At 38.1% G+C, this 18,314-nt stretch overlaps 1 protein-coding gene across 2 annotated transcripts in view; it reads left to right on the top strand.

Annotated features, from left to right (window-relative positions):
- Positions 1-18,314, top strand: part of adgrb2 (adhesion G protein-coupled receptor B2) — a 270,453-nt gene that overhangs the window by 102,566 nt on the left and 149,573 nt on the right. The window lies entirely within an intron of this gene.

Raw genomic sequence — 18,314 nt, 5'->3', positions numbered from 1 at the left:
ACGACAAGCAAACAAACTTATAATCGAGCCAATTGCACCAGTTATCCTGACCTTCCATGCAGCCGCAGGGCAACCGCAGCAACAATCATCCAACCAGAAACGGGAATCGGGCAGTTTCCTCTTGATTGACTCTAAAAGTCACCAAATTTTAAAACTACTCCTCCTTTCAATCAATAAATCAACCAAAAGCGTTTACTTGGGTGCGCATCTTTGAGCTTAGCAGAAAACAAACACAGATTAGTGACATCCTGTAATTTGTAAATGGGGATAATCATGTGACCTCCTCATTTTCTTCTGGTTTTCAAACCACTACATTTGCAGGATACTCTCTTCCTGCGTTCTGTTTTGTAGTGCCTTGACAATGGGCAGAAAAAGCCTGATTGATACATCTTCAGTACAACATAAACCACCATCATCCTCATTTCAGTTAATCTCAGAAGGACAAAAAGACAAACATCACATCAATCTGCAATCAAAAAGACTTTGTCCCAGGGGAGGTGAATATACTATGATCTCAGATTACTTGCAGAGCCGCCGTACAATAAATCATCTAACTCCTTACGAAGGTACAAGCAGAACATTGCCTTTAATTGTTTTTATAAATAGCCAAATGAAAGGGCACACATGAGATGGAAAACTTTCAAACAGGAATATTAACAAGTTCATACAGGCAAAGACCTTGACACGGTTATTGGCTTTTTTACAGTCGACTTCATCCTTACCATATGAGCACCCATCTTGCTTGGGGGGTTCATCGGATTTATGTTTCGACTCAACAGACATAATATCAAACCTCTAGTAACTCACAAGCAGATTGAAAGCTTCAAAATATACGTGCAGATCTGGAATTATTTAATGTAACCACATGAGTCCATTCTTTGAGCCTCTTCTACTATCATGGACTTAAAAAAACACACTGAATAAAACTACAAATTCCTTGTTTTTGGAGAGGAAAACTATACTTTACAACGCTGCTGTGTTATCATTGTCGGTGTACATGGATGGTATACTTAAGAAGCTGCAGAAGTCCGAAAACAAAACAGAAAATAATTATAGACATGGGAAGTCTGGAAGCTTGGAAGCTCAAAGAAGAAACAGCATCTGGGAGTTTTAATCAGTATCATATTGAATCTGTTCAGAAACAGAAGGCTCGCTGCTGCTAATTCATTCTGATTTAAAATGTAGCAACCTATAAGGTCCTTGATTCTTGGCTTATCGGAACACCCACACTCAGAGCTACATGTCAATCACAACCAGCAAAACAAACCGAGAAAAAAAACAAACAAAAAAAAAAACAGCAGTTGACATAGGGAAAAGTGGAAGCCGCGGAATGTACAGCGATAAGGCAGCCAGCAGCATCTCATTTGCTGAAGGTAGTGGTGTGAATTCTCATGAGGTGATGCAGTGTGCCTGTGGTGGATACAGCAACTTCCATTTGCCCAATTCCCTGCTGTCTTTAAGACATCATTTAAATAAAAAGTAATGATTTAAATAAAAAAAATAAAAAAAAGATTTGGTGGTATGTTCACATAGATATAGATGACAGCCAGAAACATGTTGTAAATTTGGATTTAGCTCAGACTTTGCACCGGAATATTTTCTGTCAGGCTTGTCTATAAATACTGGGAAATAGCATGCAGTTCTATTGTAAAATGGCTATCTTTCTGGCTCTTATTGTGTTTTCTGGTAAAATTATATATCATGTACAATATGCTATGGAGGAGTTAAGGGGAGCAATATTTTGCAAGCGGCATTATTAGTTGCTGACTACATTGTTTTTATTTATGTGCAGTGCTGAAAAAAGTACCTGCCCCTTGACACATTCTTTTTATTTTCCACACTTACAAGTTTTAGTCACCATGTAATCAAGCACATTTTTATTCATTTTCACTAATTATGCCCAAGCCAGTTCATTGCCAGACCTGTAAAGTCAAGAAAAACCTTGCATGACATTAAGTAGGCTAAAATAGCTCTAAACGTTTGGGTTTTAATGATCCAAAACACATCATCAGGAAAATTTCTGGAAGGCAAAAACAAAAACAAAATTTGAGTGATGTGGTCAAAGTCTAGGTTCAATTTCAAGCGAGATGCTCTAGAATCTAGGTTCTAGAGCATCTCGCTTGAAATTGAACCTAGAGTCTAGAAGATCCATTCTATGCAGGTCATTCTCCAATTTGGCTCAGTTAAATCATTCTGGAAAAAAAAGAGAGTTCTTGACAAAACAGCTATTCAGCTTAGCAACTCTTTAAAGTAGGGGCAGGTTGTTTTTGATAGTTTAAAAAAAATCATAAAAGTCCAATATGAATTTACTCTGTTTATCTTTATTCTGATATTAACATTTTTCACAGTACCACATTGATGTTAGTTTGTGCTTCCTTTCCCTTGCTTTAAAGATGACACACAGATGTCTTTCCTCAGATTTTTCTCTTGATCACACCAATAAACTTATGAGACGGCTTCTAATTTGTTTCAATTAAACAAAAAGAAAAGTGCGAAGCGGCTTGTTTTGCAACTCGCTGTGATGTTATCCTGTGCTGCATTCAATTCCAGATGAAACCCCCCCCCCAAAAAAACTTAAAAAATATACCAAGACTATTGTGGATGCTGTTAAATCAGAACAAGAGGAGCTTTTGCATTTTAAGTTGTATTGTGTCAAGAGGGTGACGGCAGATGACTCAAGCTAGAAATAAGGAAATGAGGGGGTAGGTTAAAAGACATAAAAGTAAAATAATCATGAAAGCAGCAGCCTTCAACAACATGTACCAGGCATCGGAAAGATTGACAGGGAGTTGTTGTGGTTAGGTAGGCAGATTTATGCCTTGAAGGAACAAGCATGTGAGAGATGACAGCCGATTCTTGTTCTACCTTGCTGCTTTGAAGATGGCTGAAGAGTCGACACACTGTGATTGGTACATAACTTCCAACTATTTACAGAACCTTGCTTAAGTGTTCAACACTTAAACTTTCCCACACGTTGTCACTTTACAACCGCAAGGCTCAATGCATTTTATTTGCGTTTTTTAGGTGGAACATTTAGTTGCGCTTTGCAACGTCTTTATAAATAAAAATCTTACGTGTGGCGTGCTTTAGTATTTTATTCATAAGTCAGTATGTTATAGAACCTCCATTCATGACACTTATACTGTGACAAAGTGTGAAAAATCACACCTTGTCTTTATGTTCCGCTCATATATTAGTTCTTGGCACACAAAAAAAACTTCACACATATATAAAAAAAAAAAAAAATGTTGCATTATTTCTACTAAAAGATCTATTGGTAGGATTAGGGCAGTCCTTAACAAATTCAGTACCAATGTGCAACTTGGCTGCAGGAAATGTATACTAAAAACTGCTATAATACAGTAGTAGATAAAAATAGACAAAGAGTCGTGCACTGTGCATTAGAAAGGAGATGGCTTGTGCTGTGTATTCATATGGAATACATTCATGCAGCTAGTAAATGGCACTCAAATGGGCTCAGAGTGAGCTTCCCTCTGGGACATGCTAATCAAGTTCTGTCATACCACAAGGAATTGTAGAGATAAGGAAATCTAAAGATTTTTGATCTTGTACTTCATGAGGATGTTTTTTTACATGCTACGGTACCAGTCTTGCTCCTAAGGGAGTACTGCTTCTGTGTTGCAGCTGTACTAGTACTTTGTGTTTTGATATGTAAATTTATTCATTTTGCTTCTTTGTTGGATTCTATAAAGTAATGGTTAAAGACTGCATTCCTCTTTGTTCTTTTTGAAAGAAGATTGAGGTAACTAATGAAATGAGGACTTTTTGGGACTATAAGCACAACATTGCATACCATTTCAGACAATTCTAATTCCAACCAATTTGGGATGTTATGTAAATTCATGAGTTAAAACAGAATACAATGTTTTATTTACACTGTTACTCAACACTGACAGGAAATGAAAACCACCTAAGAAACACATCTTACTCGATTATTCTACAACAGTTTAAACATGTATTGGAGGGCAAGGCAAAACAGTAGGAACAAAAAACATGGCTTACTTTAAGGCAAACTCACTGAAACGTCTCTAAAAAGTGTTTCACATTGGATGCTTCCATGAAGCTAGCACCCACACACATCACTGCTTTCTTGTGTGAGTGGGTGTTAGAAAACGTTTTTTGATTCCTGTAAACAGAGGCATTTCACCAGAAAAAAACGTCAATAAAATTCTTTGTACTAAGTTTCCTAGAAGCAGTCGGGTTGCTATTCCATCTATTTTTCGTCCGTGGCCAAAGTGCAGCTCTTAAGCAAGGAACACCCCTTTCTTCCCCAAAGTTGGATAACTACGCTGCCCTCTCGATTAGCCTCATGTCCTGAATAGCAACGACTATTTATCCAGGAACTCTCTCTGTGAAACATCTTGAAATAAGCTCTCTGTAACACCTTTAGGCAGGAGTAGAAAAGGAAATCATGAACATTGTCAGCCTGTCACGAGATCTGGTGAAGCTCTGCTGGCTCGTGAGCCTCTCCAAAGAGATCTTCTCACTTCACCCTCCAAGTGAAGGCCATATTAACTTTCTGTGTGTATGTGTTCCCTCTAGTTGGACCAGTGCACACTACGGCTTACCGAACAGAAGCATTTCACTGTCAGTAAAGGCATAATTTCTTACGTTAACATTATTTATTTTACTTCCCCATGAGAGGGACTCAGAATGGACAAACCAAGTGTATGAAGATTTTGATTTTTCTTTTTTTTTCAGAACCTCGAACGTAATGAGCATTAAGGACATTATGACAAATCCTTATGATCACCTGTAATAGGTCACCGCATCTGGCTCGTGAGCACAAACCACTGAAATCTCTCTCTGCGGGCAGAAGTTATCAAGGCGTAGGCGGATGTGTTCTTGTAAGCGAGCGAAAAGCCTTTTACAGGAGCATCAAGCCCTGTTTGGATTATTTTAGAGTGACAGTTAAACAGACTTCACTCAGCATGTATAGAACATATTTTTCTTAATGTATCGTCTGCTGTAAGCACTGAGTAAAATAAGAGTTTCTGTCATATGAGCTTTATAACCAAATAATGAGGAAAAAAAAGACTGAAACACATATATGTACAGAAATACAACATAATGACAAAGCATCATTGTAATAACTCACAGGATATGCTTTCAGTACCCACCCAACTTTTTATCTTCTTATATATTTTATGTATTTTTTTTTAACATGGTCTCTACTGAGTAAGTAAAACTTTATGCATGTATCACCTTTTAAAACACTGGTCACAAGGTGTTGTGTGGAGAAACCATACAGTAAACATTACAGTGAACATTACACCAGACCTATAATTTAAGACGCACTAAATGAACGACCACGAATGTATGAAGAAAACATTAGTAGGGCAGATCCAGGTCCGCCAGACTTAATCTGTCGAGTAGATCCGGAAGTCAATTGTGTCAAAGACTGATGTGTTGACTAACATATGGAGGAGAGTAGATTTTTCTTTGTTGGTTGGAAGGAGCAGGTATGGACGAAGAGACAAGTGAGGTATTATCAAAGGGGAAATATTACCTCTTATATGACTGACTTTTTCTAAGAAAAAGGAAAGAAAATGTTCACAGTCAAAGTCAAATGAGATGGAAACTGAAGGTGGAGCAGGAGTAACAATGTCACTAATGGTGTGAAAAAGCACTTTAGGAATACCTCGGCTTTTACTCAGAACGTTGGAGACGTCGGTAGCCCTAAGTTTTTTTTAACAGAATTATTAAAAGGAGCCAAAAGATCTTCGGGATGATGTAGATGGACCTGCAAATTAATTTTCCTCCAAATGTTCATATTTTCAGCAAGAACTGTTTAAGAAGCAGATAGTGCCATTAATTTCAGGTGGGGGTTTAAAAACAAACAATGAACTCTGTTTTGACAGACCAGTTCTGACTTGAATAGACACATTTACATCACTGAAAGTAGATGACAAGTTAAAAGCAACGCAGAATTTTTCCACAAATTATCATTTGTTTGATAAAGTGGAACATTAATTCATTATACTTCTCTATATTTTATTTGCTTGTTTACTGTGTCTCTATATTGTTGAGGCCTCTCAATCACCATGGAGCTGAAATGTTCAGTACAAATACATTTGACGGGCAGTAGAAGAGTTTCAGGAGGTTCAGTCACAACCAGGGAGCCACAAATAACTCAATAATAATTAGAAAAAACAAATGTCCTCAGGACTGGCCAATTAATTTTCAAGCCAAAAGTAAAAGCAAGGTCCACAGTGGGCCATTTGTTGTGATCGAGGCCTGAAACATGCAAAAATATCAGAGCCTTCATTAATATGAATATTAAAATCACGAGCAATATTTAGCCTGGGCATTTCCAGAGTAGAGTCCTTTAAAAATACATTCCTCGGACCGGGTCAGCTGTACACTACATCACCGTTAAATTGATCTTTTTCCTGTCAGGTTCATCATTTGAGCTTGACGGGTTGATAAAAGAAATAATGAAAAAATAAAACTGTGTAGTGTAGAAATGATTCATCATCCTGTTTTGCAGTAGATTAAGCAACATTCAGCAGGTGTAAAAGGGAAGGAAAAAAAACCCTCACCAGATCTGACTGTGTGTTGGCGTGCATGTGTGTGTGTGTGTGTGTGTGTGTGTGTGTGTGTTTTTATCTTTGGGAGCGTTGGTGCTGTGGAGTGCACAGCAGTGTGAAAATGTTGGCCATCTATCTTCTCTCCTGTCCTGACCCCTCCAGCTGATGAAAGCCAGCTAAAAAAGTAGACGTTAGTCATGTAAAAGTGTTGTGTACCTGGAGGGGAGGTTGAGGGCAGGAGTCACCATGTCAGCATCATTTTTTTTGTGCCCTGTTTTCACAAAGATAAGAATCAAAGTCTGGCTGCTACAGACAGTTTTTGTGGATGTCTGTGATAATTCATAATTTTTTTTAAAAAATCCCTGGTAGTCTGTGCTCTGAACTTCTTCGGCTTTAATTTTCAAGGTGCGTATGAGTGCAGTTGCTGATTATTATCTGATCAGACATTAATATAATAGTCCATAGTGTTGTCTCATAGTGTGGTGATCTCCCACAACCTGTCAGGGAGTGGTGTCCAATGTACTGCAATATATGTCTGTCCTTTCATTCATCTAAGTTTTTACTTATGGTATTTATGGATCAGATTTGTTTGTAAAATAACTTTCTCCGGTGCTCAATTTGACTGGGGTCTGTGAAGTTTTAGGCCAAATCAAAATCTCAAATCATTCCTTAGCAATTTCCTGCCAAGTGGCAGATCACATTATCCTCCTGCATTAAATTTCTACAACAGAGCACCACTAAAAGTACCAGCAAAATGTGTTACATTTTCTTTATGCTGTGTCTTTTGTACATTTTCCATAAAAATTAACATCCCACAGAAGAAAATGTAAATAAGACGCCAGTTATTTAAACATCATAACACATTTTCATGCAGTAGATGTTCATCAAAAGTTTTTATTTCTTTCAAAAAGCCACGTAACATTTGCGGCTCTAAACAAATTTTATTAAGTTGGACTGAGGACCAAATGGCTCTTTGGATTGTTACATTTACAGACCTCTGCTTTAGGGTGAACATAAGGATAAAGCTAAGAATGATATTGTGTGCAGCAAACGCTGAAGGCAAGTTTGGTGTGAAACAAGGGATGACCCATGTGTCCATCTTTAGCTTCACTGTTAAGTAACATGGTGATCACTGTTGCTGGGGAATATATTTATTCTCAAAAGGCCCTGGCATCCTTGTTAGTGTGTGTCATTATGAAACTTTTGAAATGCTATGTTTTCTGGAGGTTTTCCAGAAAACTAAAAATGACTAATTGTTGGTTATTTTAATAGAATATTGATAAAAAACAACTAGCTTTTACTGAGGGCTATATTGATAATAAAAAGGGCATGCACGGGGGTGGGGTAATATAAATATAGTATTATTATAGTTTTAGAGAAAGGAATATAGATGGGATTTACTTGCAGCATATCAAAAGGAGCAATGCTTTTGCTGTTGTTGCCATAGGAGGGTTTGTAAATAAAATAATAAAGATAAGTAGTAAATTGTATTAGAAATGGAACCAAAGCGTTACATGGGAATGTTTACTAAAATGTGTATGTATGTATGTGTGTGTGTATATATATATAGGCAACTGGACTCAGAAAATCACATAGGATGAGAGGGGAAAGATAGAATAAGATGAAAAAATATGTGAGTTATAGCAACGCCACAGCAGCTGTCCTTCAACATGGCCGGAAACGACCGTCGGCCGACTTCTCTTCCCTCAGTCGCTGGTCTGGTGAACGAGTGCGGACACTGATTTATAATCCACTTACCTCATCCCCTCACTCCCCCGAGTACCCCTGCCGCCCCCTCCATATCTCCCCCCCGACTCAGTTCATTTATGTCCTCAGCATGACAGTGTTGCTATGGCAACAGCATGCCAGTGCAGCGGGCAACTGTGAGCAAGTAATCAATGTTTTCTTGCCGCTGCATCACATGCCTACATTTCAGCCGCTGCCCAATAAGGAGAGCATTAAGAAGCCAAGTGTAGTGTGTCCTTATTATGTTAGACAAATGTGTGACAGACGGAAGAAAAGCTGCACAAACCTCGGAGGCACGGTCAGACAGACGGAAGGATGACATTTACCAGGGATTGAATGCTTTCATTGGCTGTCAGTTGAGTTTGGTATTTAGCTCATCACTCGTTAATGTTACAAGCCGATGTATTTCAGCTGATTCTAATTTCGGACACAACGATATCGCAACAATTCAGCCTATACACCTCGACGGCAATCTGATCATTACTTTGGTGACTTTAATTCCAACCTGGAAAACTATTGTAGTTATATTTTCATTGTTTTAAAGGACAGATTATGAAATTGCACTGCTAAAATCTTTAAAAAAAACCATTGTAAACAATGCTTGCCATCAGTGCGTTAACAATATCACTGCTCTTGTCTTGGCACTCAAAACTGAAAAAAACATCTCTGCTGTACCTCATCACACCTACATAAAGCCTCTACAATTCATTGTTTTCTTGCCTGTTGCACTTTACTCACTACACTGTTTATTGTCGCTACATATTTCCTTTTGGCGCAGGGAACTATTTTATAAACATAATTGTGGCTTTGCACAACAGTGGATATTAGAATGGTGGATATAAACAGTGGAGGACTGTAGGAGATGAGGTTTGGCTTGAAGGCTTATCTGAATTAATCTGACATCCTTCATGGACCAGTGGTCTGTGTTTGTTGAAAATCTATGCAGTCTAAATCTATAGACTGTTCAAATGCAAGATCCATCTTTTCTTGTAGATTAAAATGATATTTCTGAACTTTGGTGTATGAAGATCTTGTCTTTCTCTTTCCAAATTATTAATGAAGTAAGGTTCGGTCTAGTATTGTGAATGATATGGAAATGTCTCAATAAGGATTTTTTTTGTGTCTCTGATACACTACCCTGGCCATACCATTTTCCACTCAAATAGTTCATAAATATCAATGTACACTGAGCAGCTTTTTAAAGTCCATTTACCCTCCTGCAGTCTTATGTGATGGCGTCATTTAGACCCCACAGGTTTTTTTGGACCACTCTGACAGGGTCTCTCTTGTAACTTTACTTGACTCTAAAGAATTTGCCTCCAATATATCCCAGTACAATACAGTACCACCCAGAGGTCTGGACTTGAGTCATGTGACTTGGAATTGAATCATAAATTTACTTACTTCAGACTTGACTTGTTGAAGCACCAATTAGTTTAGGAGTTCAAATTGTCAAAACAGCATCAGCTCTGATTTTCTAACATTTTTAAAGATCCTCTCCTCTTGCTGGTTGTTCTGGCAAAAAAATGCCTTTGAAAAATGTCCAAATAAGTTGTTAAAAGTGTAGGACTTCACTTTTGACTTGCAGGCCTTGACTTTGGATTCAACTTGGGCTCTTTATGTCTTTACTTGGAACTTGACTCAAGACTCGAGTGAAAAGACTTGGGACTTTGCAATGACTTTGTACCTTGTGTAGACAAAAGGTGTTGCTTAAAAGGTGAAATATGCATAAATTTTGAAGGGATATGTGAACATAGAGCTTGTGAGTTTTAGGTCTGGTTCACACGGCACAATTTAAGGTTTGTTGGCTGATTTTCCAACATTCTGTGACCACAGGAGCTGATAAAAGTACAACAGGTTCGATCGGTTCGTGTGTCCAGCCACACGACAGGAGCAACACACAACAGACAAATCGATTCCACTCAAAAACAACCTGATTCCAGAAGAAAATCCAGTAAAACCCCCAACATACCATACGTGAATTTAGAATAATCAAACACGGATGACGATGTAGAAGCAGCAGTGAAAGTTTGTGGACTCATTTTAAGCGATAAAAGACGTAACAAAAAGAAAAGGCGTTTGATAAAAGACGGCAGGAGCAGCCGCTCTATTTGCTGCACTATGATTTGGAGGTGAGTTATGTTTTTTCATAGTTAATATTTTTAATTGAATAAACATAACCACATATAATAAACGTATATAAAAATTGCCATTACATATTGTAATAAACATTTCCACATCTCACCTCCGATGTCCACCGGACTCTCAGTTTCCATGTCAGCTGTTTGGGATTCCTCTCCGTTCTTACGTCACCGTGCTTTCTGATTGGCTACCTGTCATATTCAACAGGCTGCAATTTCGCTCCAAGTCAGGGAAAACCCCCACAGGCTGAGATAATCGGGCCAAGACAATATATTGTGTTGAATATGCCCGATTCTGGATCGGGCATATTCGACCACACACTGCAGTGTCTGGTAACACAGCTCACACTGCAGGACGTTGTAAGATTGTCATAAAGGTAAAATCGGGGCAAAACAACAACAAAAAAAAGGCTTTAGCGGGAACACCGACATGCAGAAGCATTATCTGACAATTATCTGAGCATTATTACGATTACAGTAATAAAAAGGTTGGGGACCACTGATCTAGAGTATCGAACTGGATCACACTGTCCCTGCTTTACCCACAATGGAAAGCAGATAACATGGTCGGAGTTGGGTGATTCACACAGGTTAGCTAACAGGTTCTCAGAAAAAAGTCTCCATGACAAAGACAAATGCTAAAGCAAAACTAAAATATGAAATAACCCAAAGAAAAATATGAAAAGTACTTCATGTTCTCTGTTAAAAGGGAGTCTGTGATGCTGTGGGCCTGTTTCAATCCCAAATGCCCTTGAAACTGTGTTAATGCGAATATGGCGGCCTGGATTCACCCATACAAAAGAAAACAGGGTATTTGAAATTTAAATAAAGGGAGACTCTGGCAGGAAACTAAAAACTGGTAGTCATGGAGTCTTTCATCGGAATAATGGTGGGGATATGTTTTTTTTTTTTTAACACCTGAATGGTAATGATATTTGATAGGTAAGGGCAAATGTACAATGAACAAAAGGAAAGACTGTAATATCGTATTTCATCATGGACATTTGCTTTATCTCTCATCAGTCAATCTTCTAGAGATGACTTAAAGCACTTCACAGGATAACTACTAAAGGACTGTGCAGAGGTACATTTCACATGCTAAGCCATTGTGTCTAATTGGAGAGTCCAAAGCAGTGAACCTTGCTATCATGCTTTGAATGAAATATTCTTATTTCTGCCTTCACTACTGTTAAGGACGTAGTGCTCCTGTACTAAGATTCAGAGTGAATTCCCGAGGCCAAATGCATTTTTGTGCTAAAACTTGAAAAGCTAGTATTGCCCCTGCATTTTTAAATTAGATTTTGGTCTAATTTAAAGGTTTGAAAAAGTTTCTATTTCCAAGCTGCTTAGATTTTTTTTTTCCTTTCTGTTCATGTGCTTTGAAGCCAGACAAAGTTCTGGAGTAAAGCGTGTGCTCCTCCCCCACCTGTTCCTGTGCATTGCTTTATCAAAACTGCTGTTTCAATCTTCCTTTGTTTACAGGAAATACAAATGCGTCCAGAAATATTGTTGCTCCTAAGAATGGGAGTGTTTAAGTATAGAAACCAAAGGATTTCTTTGTATTCACAAGAAAACAAGCAGCTTGGCTGGCAGAGGTGACGGTGTGAATAATTAACAAGTCTTTGTTTTTCAAAGATAACATTATTTAACAATTTCATTTATTTTATTTTGCGCTTTGTTTCCCGGTATGTTAAATATGGGGAAACACTGGTATTTTTTCTCGAATTTAACAATTCCTCAAAATATATCACATAATATCCATGATCAGATGTTGTTGGGTTTTTTTCTGATTTTGTATTTAATCAAGATTCGAGACAGAGAGAGATCATGAAAATAAAAGTATCCTACTTCTGTTGGCCAGTGGGGCCCGACTAAACTGGATTCGGAGTCCATTCTTGAACGCGACGACCCCAAGTCCTCCACAGACAGGCAACTGAGAGCCCCGCTCCAACCAGATTTAACTTCTGTCTTCATATCTGCTGCTGAGAGGCAAAGAGGTTAGAGCAGAGTGAGAAAGAGTGAAAGATGGAGTGGGTCTGTCTATCCAGTGGCTTATAAAAAGTCCATTATGGTGCACTTCTATCAGTTTGGACTCTCCCAGACGGACCCTGGAGTAAATGGACAGCAACCAGAGAGCTATAAGCTCAGATTTGATATACGGTTGAGAAATAGCTCGGTGTGTGCGGTTGTCTGATCGTATGTGTTCAGAGAGTTTGCATTCACACTACTCATACACACTGCATTTGTTTTTTGCCACCTCATAGCACTTTCTGTATTTATGTATATGTATATATAATATTACAAAATGTGGACTTCCATGACACTTACACACAAAAAAGAACAGCCATGCATAGTCTTCCCTGCAGACTTAAATCCTAAAAGACTCCTTCTTTATACAAGCTCAAAACAGTTACTAGCTATATTTTATTTTATGTGATATCATGTGTATCACAGGGTATGTGTGTCCAGCTCATATATATTCAAGCTGTGGCGCTTGGGTCGTGTATCGGTTTGGATTTATGCTGTTTTTGATTTTGCTTTTCGAAGGTCTCCCCTTCTCTCAACACCGTGATGAAGTTGAAAGCACTGTGGAGAATGGAAGGCAGGCAAGAATGCTTTTAGAAACGCTGTGATTTTCAGCAATGAACTTCAACTAACTGAAAATAACCAGTGATTATTAACGAAAGACCCAGCAAACTATTAAATTTCGAGGAATGATTTCTGCTCTTTCTGCACAACCGTAAATCGAGGGTTAGAGCAGCAGAGTGATTTATTTTCGTTTCCATTTTTCATTTGTTTTTGATTAACATGGTTGCTTTTGATGAAGGTCATTTGGCAAAAAGGAAAAGTGCAAAATAAAATATTTGGACTTGAAAATTGTTGATCTGTCACACCATGTACACTAAAAGAACAACATCTACTCCGTCAGTATTCATAGGTAATAACACATTGATATTTTAAATAAAAATGCGAAATTATATGTTTCCTAAAATGTAGAAATAATAAAAAAATGGTAATTTTAAAATCCACCTGGCCTAATAGTTCTGAATTCGTCACTGTCAATCACTATAACGTTTTGATTTCAGTGCAAATTTATGGAATGATTTGTGGAGTTAATATCTGTAAATAGGATATTGTAATAAAATAAAAAGTTTCCAAATGTATTCTTATGGACACATATTGAATAAAATACACAGTGTTACTGCATATTTCATTTCTGTTTGTGTTCATTTGTATGATTTTGACATATATATTGAAGTGCATTAGCTCATAAATATCATGTTATGGCTTACACTAGAATGGCTGGAGTTAGGCCATTTGGACATATACCTATTCAGGCTAGAGATAGTCCAACTGGCCTGAGGATTTTATCTAGCAGGTGCTTTTGTTCAGTAAATAGGGCCATTACCTAGGCCAAGTACCCTGGTAATGGCCTCAACGCATCTCACAGTTGCACAATTGTTCCTTAGACTTCGACTGACTTTGTTGTCATTTTCAATGCACAGGGTGTATACAGAACGAAATTTCGTTGCATACGGCTCAGGATAATGTTTGAGGTTCCAATGTTGTGAGTAAAATAAAATACAGTATAAAATATGAATATAAATCTAAATATAAAATATAAAGTGCAGGACTGACAGTAAAATAGAAGTTATTTAGCTCTGTACATGTGCAAGGTATAAAGTGGAGACCAGTTTTTGAGTGCAGTCCAGTTAAGAGCTCAGCAGTCTGATGGCAAGTGGGAAAAAGCTGTTTCGGAACCAGGTGGACCTGCACCGGATGCTGCAGAACCTCTTTCCAGAGGGCAACAGGGAGAACAGTCCATGGTGGGGGTGTGAGGGGTCACTGATGATGTTTCGGCCTCAGGACACGCATCCTGCATCGATGGTTGACCTGACACTTCGCCCTTTTGCCTGAGCTGGGTGTGGAAGGTTGTTGCCGAAGCGGTTTCTCCTTGTGTGCCTTCTTCTCACTCACATGAGAGTTACCCAACTCTTTTGCAAGCTCAACCAGGAAGTCCACCCGTCTCTCCTGCACCCCAATGCATGCCTGATAAAGCACATGTGCATTCAGTGCTGCCATGTCAATCATGTTTGCCAGGTTTGCTGACCAGCTGTCACATAGTGATGGAACCTTGGTCACCCCCCGCAAGATTATGACTGAAATAAATGCCATTAGTTCTTGTGAACTAAATAGGTGAAGCAGTCACCTATTTATCCTCCACAGCACAAAAGGCTGCATGCAAATTTGCATGTGCTAAGTCTCCCAGATTTCTTTTGCTTACACTTTTTGCATGATTTTTTTGAGGTGGATCAACACAATTAATACCCTCTTAGCTTTATTTCAAAGAGAAACATTACTCATTTCTTTTAGAAAAACCTTGCATATTTTTTGAAACAGATTGTATGTTTTGCAAACTTTATGTACATTTGGCAAAATGACCTGGATAATGCAGCACAACATCATGGATCAGCTGCAAAAGGTCACATCTCTCCAAAAACACTTCATGTATGCTTCAAAACTAAACTGAAGAGCATTACCTACAGGAGATCTGATCTCCTGCAGGTATCATAGATACCCACCCCCAACATGGACTATTCACATTCCTACTTTCTGGCCTGACGGTCAACGGCCACATTTACAATTGAAGAAGAATGCTAATTTGAGGCATCAGAGTCGTCAGGGTGGACTCAGGGCCTTTTGGCCCTGTTCAGCCATTCTAGGGAGAAATCGAAAACCCAGCCATTCTAGTTTACACAATAATTGGAAACATGGATAATTTATTTTGTAGTAGAGCCTCTGCTAAATGGCATCCATATCACAATACCAAGGCAAAAATTACAGCTGACCAAAATCATAGAGTACATACATAAATAAAACCTGTATCACTAGTGTCTAATAGAACGATAACTTCTGCTGTCCACTTGAAAATGCTGGAGGAGAATTGAACTTTGACTATGCAGCAGGACGACAACCCAAAACAATTACTTTTTGAGACAAGACCAGGTTGGTTTAGGTGACTTTTTGTCCTTAATAAAAAAAATAATAATTTGAAAACTTCATTTTATTTTTTGCTAGGCTATCTTTGATATTAACATTAGTGAAAAGAAAAGCAAAAATAGCAGTGAAAAGTGGAAAATATACCCCTTTTTTCACGGCTTTGTCTCTTTAAATCTGACCTACATTCTTTCTTTTTTTTTTTAAGACTATAAAATTAAAGTCTTCTCCAAAAGTATCGGAAAACAGATTTGCGATTGCACCCTGCCAAGTGGAAATGCACTTCAGTAATAACTTACAGTCTGTTTACTGACACCCTTGAATTACCGGAGGAGCACTTGAGAGTCATTTAAAGATTCTGTGCCCAAGCTGAAGAGACATATTTAGCCAGAAAACACCCACATTATTACATTAACTCCTAGTCCTTAATTCAATGCAACCACATCAATAGCTCAATTCCCAGACAATTACCAGAATAGGGGGTTAAAGGAAACAGGATTAGAGGTGCTTGATTTAATTACAGCTCTTTTAGCATCAAGCTTGCTTCTTTAAAACACCTGTATTAAGGCAGATTCATAATTCATATGTTGAGCTCACCCAGATTTGCATTCACTTCAACATATTAATAGGTTCTTTCAATCAACTTAGTGCCTTCAGCTTAAGAGGATGTGATCACTTCATTTCTTACAGCAGAAATACTTTTTCTTTTTTTTGTTGCTTTTACTTCAGTCATACTCCGGTTGGCTTTGACAAAGTTATTACCACACTCCAAGCAATACATCCCAAGGATAAACTCCCCTTGAGATTGTAGGAAAAAAAAAAAAAAAAAAAAAGTCTGAAGTGCATAAAGTAGGCTTATGAGGGGGCAGGACAGCTTGATGAAGTGCGTGATGATGTGTCCATTAAAGTGCAGGCCAGAACATTAAACAGTATGGTGGAGTTTGTGAAAGGTCAACGCTCAAACGGGTTTGTAAATATTGATCTCCCATTTCGGTCGTCGTGAACTCTGCTCTGGCGTCCATCTAAATCCTCCTCTGTGCAGCGAAGACAAAGAGAGACAAACAATGGGAAAAGGAAAACAATAAGACGGAGAAGTAGCTCTCGCGGGTCATTTTATGTGAGACATTACTCGCCAGCGCTGCTTCACTGAACTCTTTTCTCTCCTGAGCGACAAGGGTTTGCACCTTAAAACAAAGTAAAAATGCACTTAGCAGCTTCATGAACAAAAAAACTAATGAATAAAAAACAATCTTTACTGAAAAGATTGAACATTGAGGAAGATGGGAAAGCAGGGAGTACAAAAAATTCTTCAAAGCTCACCGTTGTAGAATTGCAGTACATTTTTGAGAATAAGATTATTGTATTTGTTTAATGTTTTTTTTTTTTTTTGTAAATATTCCCCATATTGTGCTATTATGTTGAATTCAAAGGCTCAGTTCAATTTAAACCCTTTTGTCAGTTTTAAATATCCAGGGCATATACGACACAAGTTATGGTATGTTAGTTTATAGGATATTTTTCTGTCTTATTAAATAACTAAAACTGGTAGATGATGACCTTTCAAAATCTCAATAAAAACAGCTGGTTCCAATAAACCTAAACAAAAAAAAAGAAATATAGTCACTGAGAGACACATATTTGTCTTTTAATTAGTAAAAACTGCCAAAAAGTGTGTAAAATAGAAAGAACCCACGCATGCACAGGGAGAACATGCAGAATCGAGATCCCGGGAATCGAACCCAGGACCTTCTTGCTGCGAGGCAACAGAGCTACCAACTGCGCCACTGTGCAGCCCGGTTGACAGATTTGTAGAGTCAAATTACAACAGCTACTTCTATTTAATATCTTTACCAGCAAAACTACTACATATTTTCTTGAGTGTTAATTTGCAGATCATTGCTGTAGTTTTTCAGTCATCTACGTCTTCTTCCTTAGTTCATCCTCTTAATCTATGTTGATGCTAAACATTTTGATTGCCAATCATTTATGCGCTGTGTAGTGTGGATCATGTACCCCAGAGATTGAGCCGTTTGTCTTTGCTCCTCTTTTTGTGTTTGTTTGTTTTTATGAATATAACTTATGCTAAATGTCCCACTGGCAAGAAGCAGCAAACTGAAGAAGATCTACCCAATCAAGGATTGTTTCCCCTGCTGTGGGAGTTGATTAAGTCTTGTGCTGGTGAAGCTAAGCCTACAAATCAATTTGCACCTCACACAATGGCCTTGGCTCATGCAACTATATGTACGTACCGACTGAGATAAAACAGACTTCTGCACTATTTACTATACTTTTCAGGAAGCGTATTCCCTCCATACATGCTCAACACTTGCGTCATGTTTCTAAAATAACCGGCCAAAGTTCAGCCATGGTTATTCAGCCTGTTTATTTATTTGAGTGTTTGAATTTGTGAAGTTTTACATCATTTTGTGTTTGATGCAGAGCAGCATCACAGTGCCGCTGTGCCTTTTATGTTGTTTTTCAAAGTCGAGGAGTTCTTCAAAATTACCTTTTCTCTGGTTTTCGGTAATTATGAAGATTTGACATTTCGTTTTTCTAAGTCTGAATGCTATGCGTCAAACTGCATCAGCACGCCCGATTAATTTTCTTCTATGAGGAGCAAGCCAAGGAAATGTAGGCGTTTGTATTTTTTATTTTGCCAAGTCGTGATTTGGATGTACCGAAACTTGCCTATTTTGACTTCAGTGAATGTGCAAAAATGGAAGTGGAGGATGCCGAGCTCCTATTCACCAAAGCATTAAAACTATTATTGGGTTCCAGTACACGTTAACCTATTTTAGTACATACAAAACACTATTACACACCTGTAGTACCTGATCAATACATAAAAAATGTGCTCAAAAAGCACATTTTGAGCTTA

The sequence above is a fragment of the Xiphophorus couchianus genome, chromosome 13 (genome assembly GCF_001444195.1).
Source record: "Xiphophorus couchianus chromosome 13, X_couchianus-1.0, whole genome shotgun sequence".
Taxonomy (NCBI): Eukaryota; Metazoa; Chordata; class Actinopteri; order Cyprinodontiformes; family Poeciliidae; genus Xiphophorus; species Xiphophorus couchianus.
Note: the sequence above shows the minus strand (reverse complement) of the source record. Positions and strands in the feature narration are given on the sequence as shown.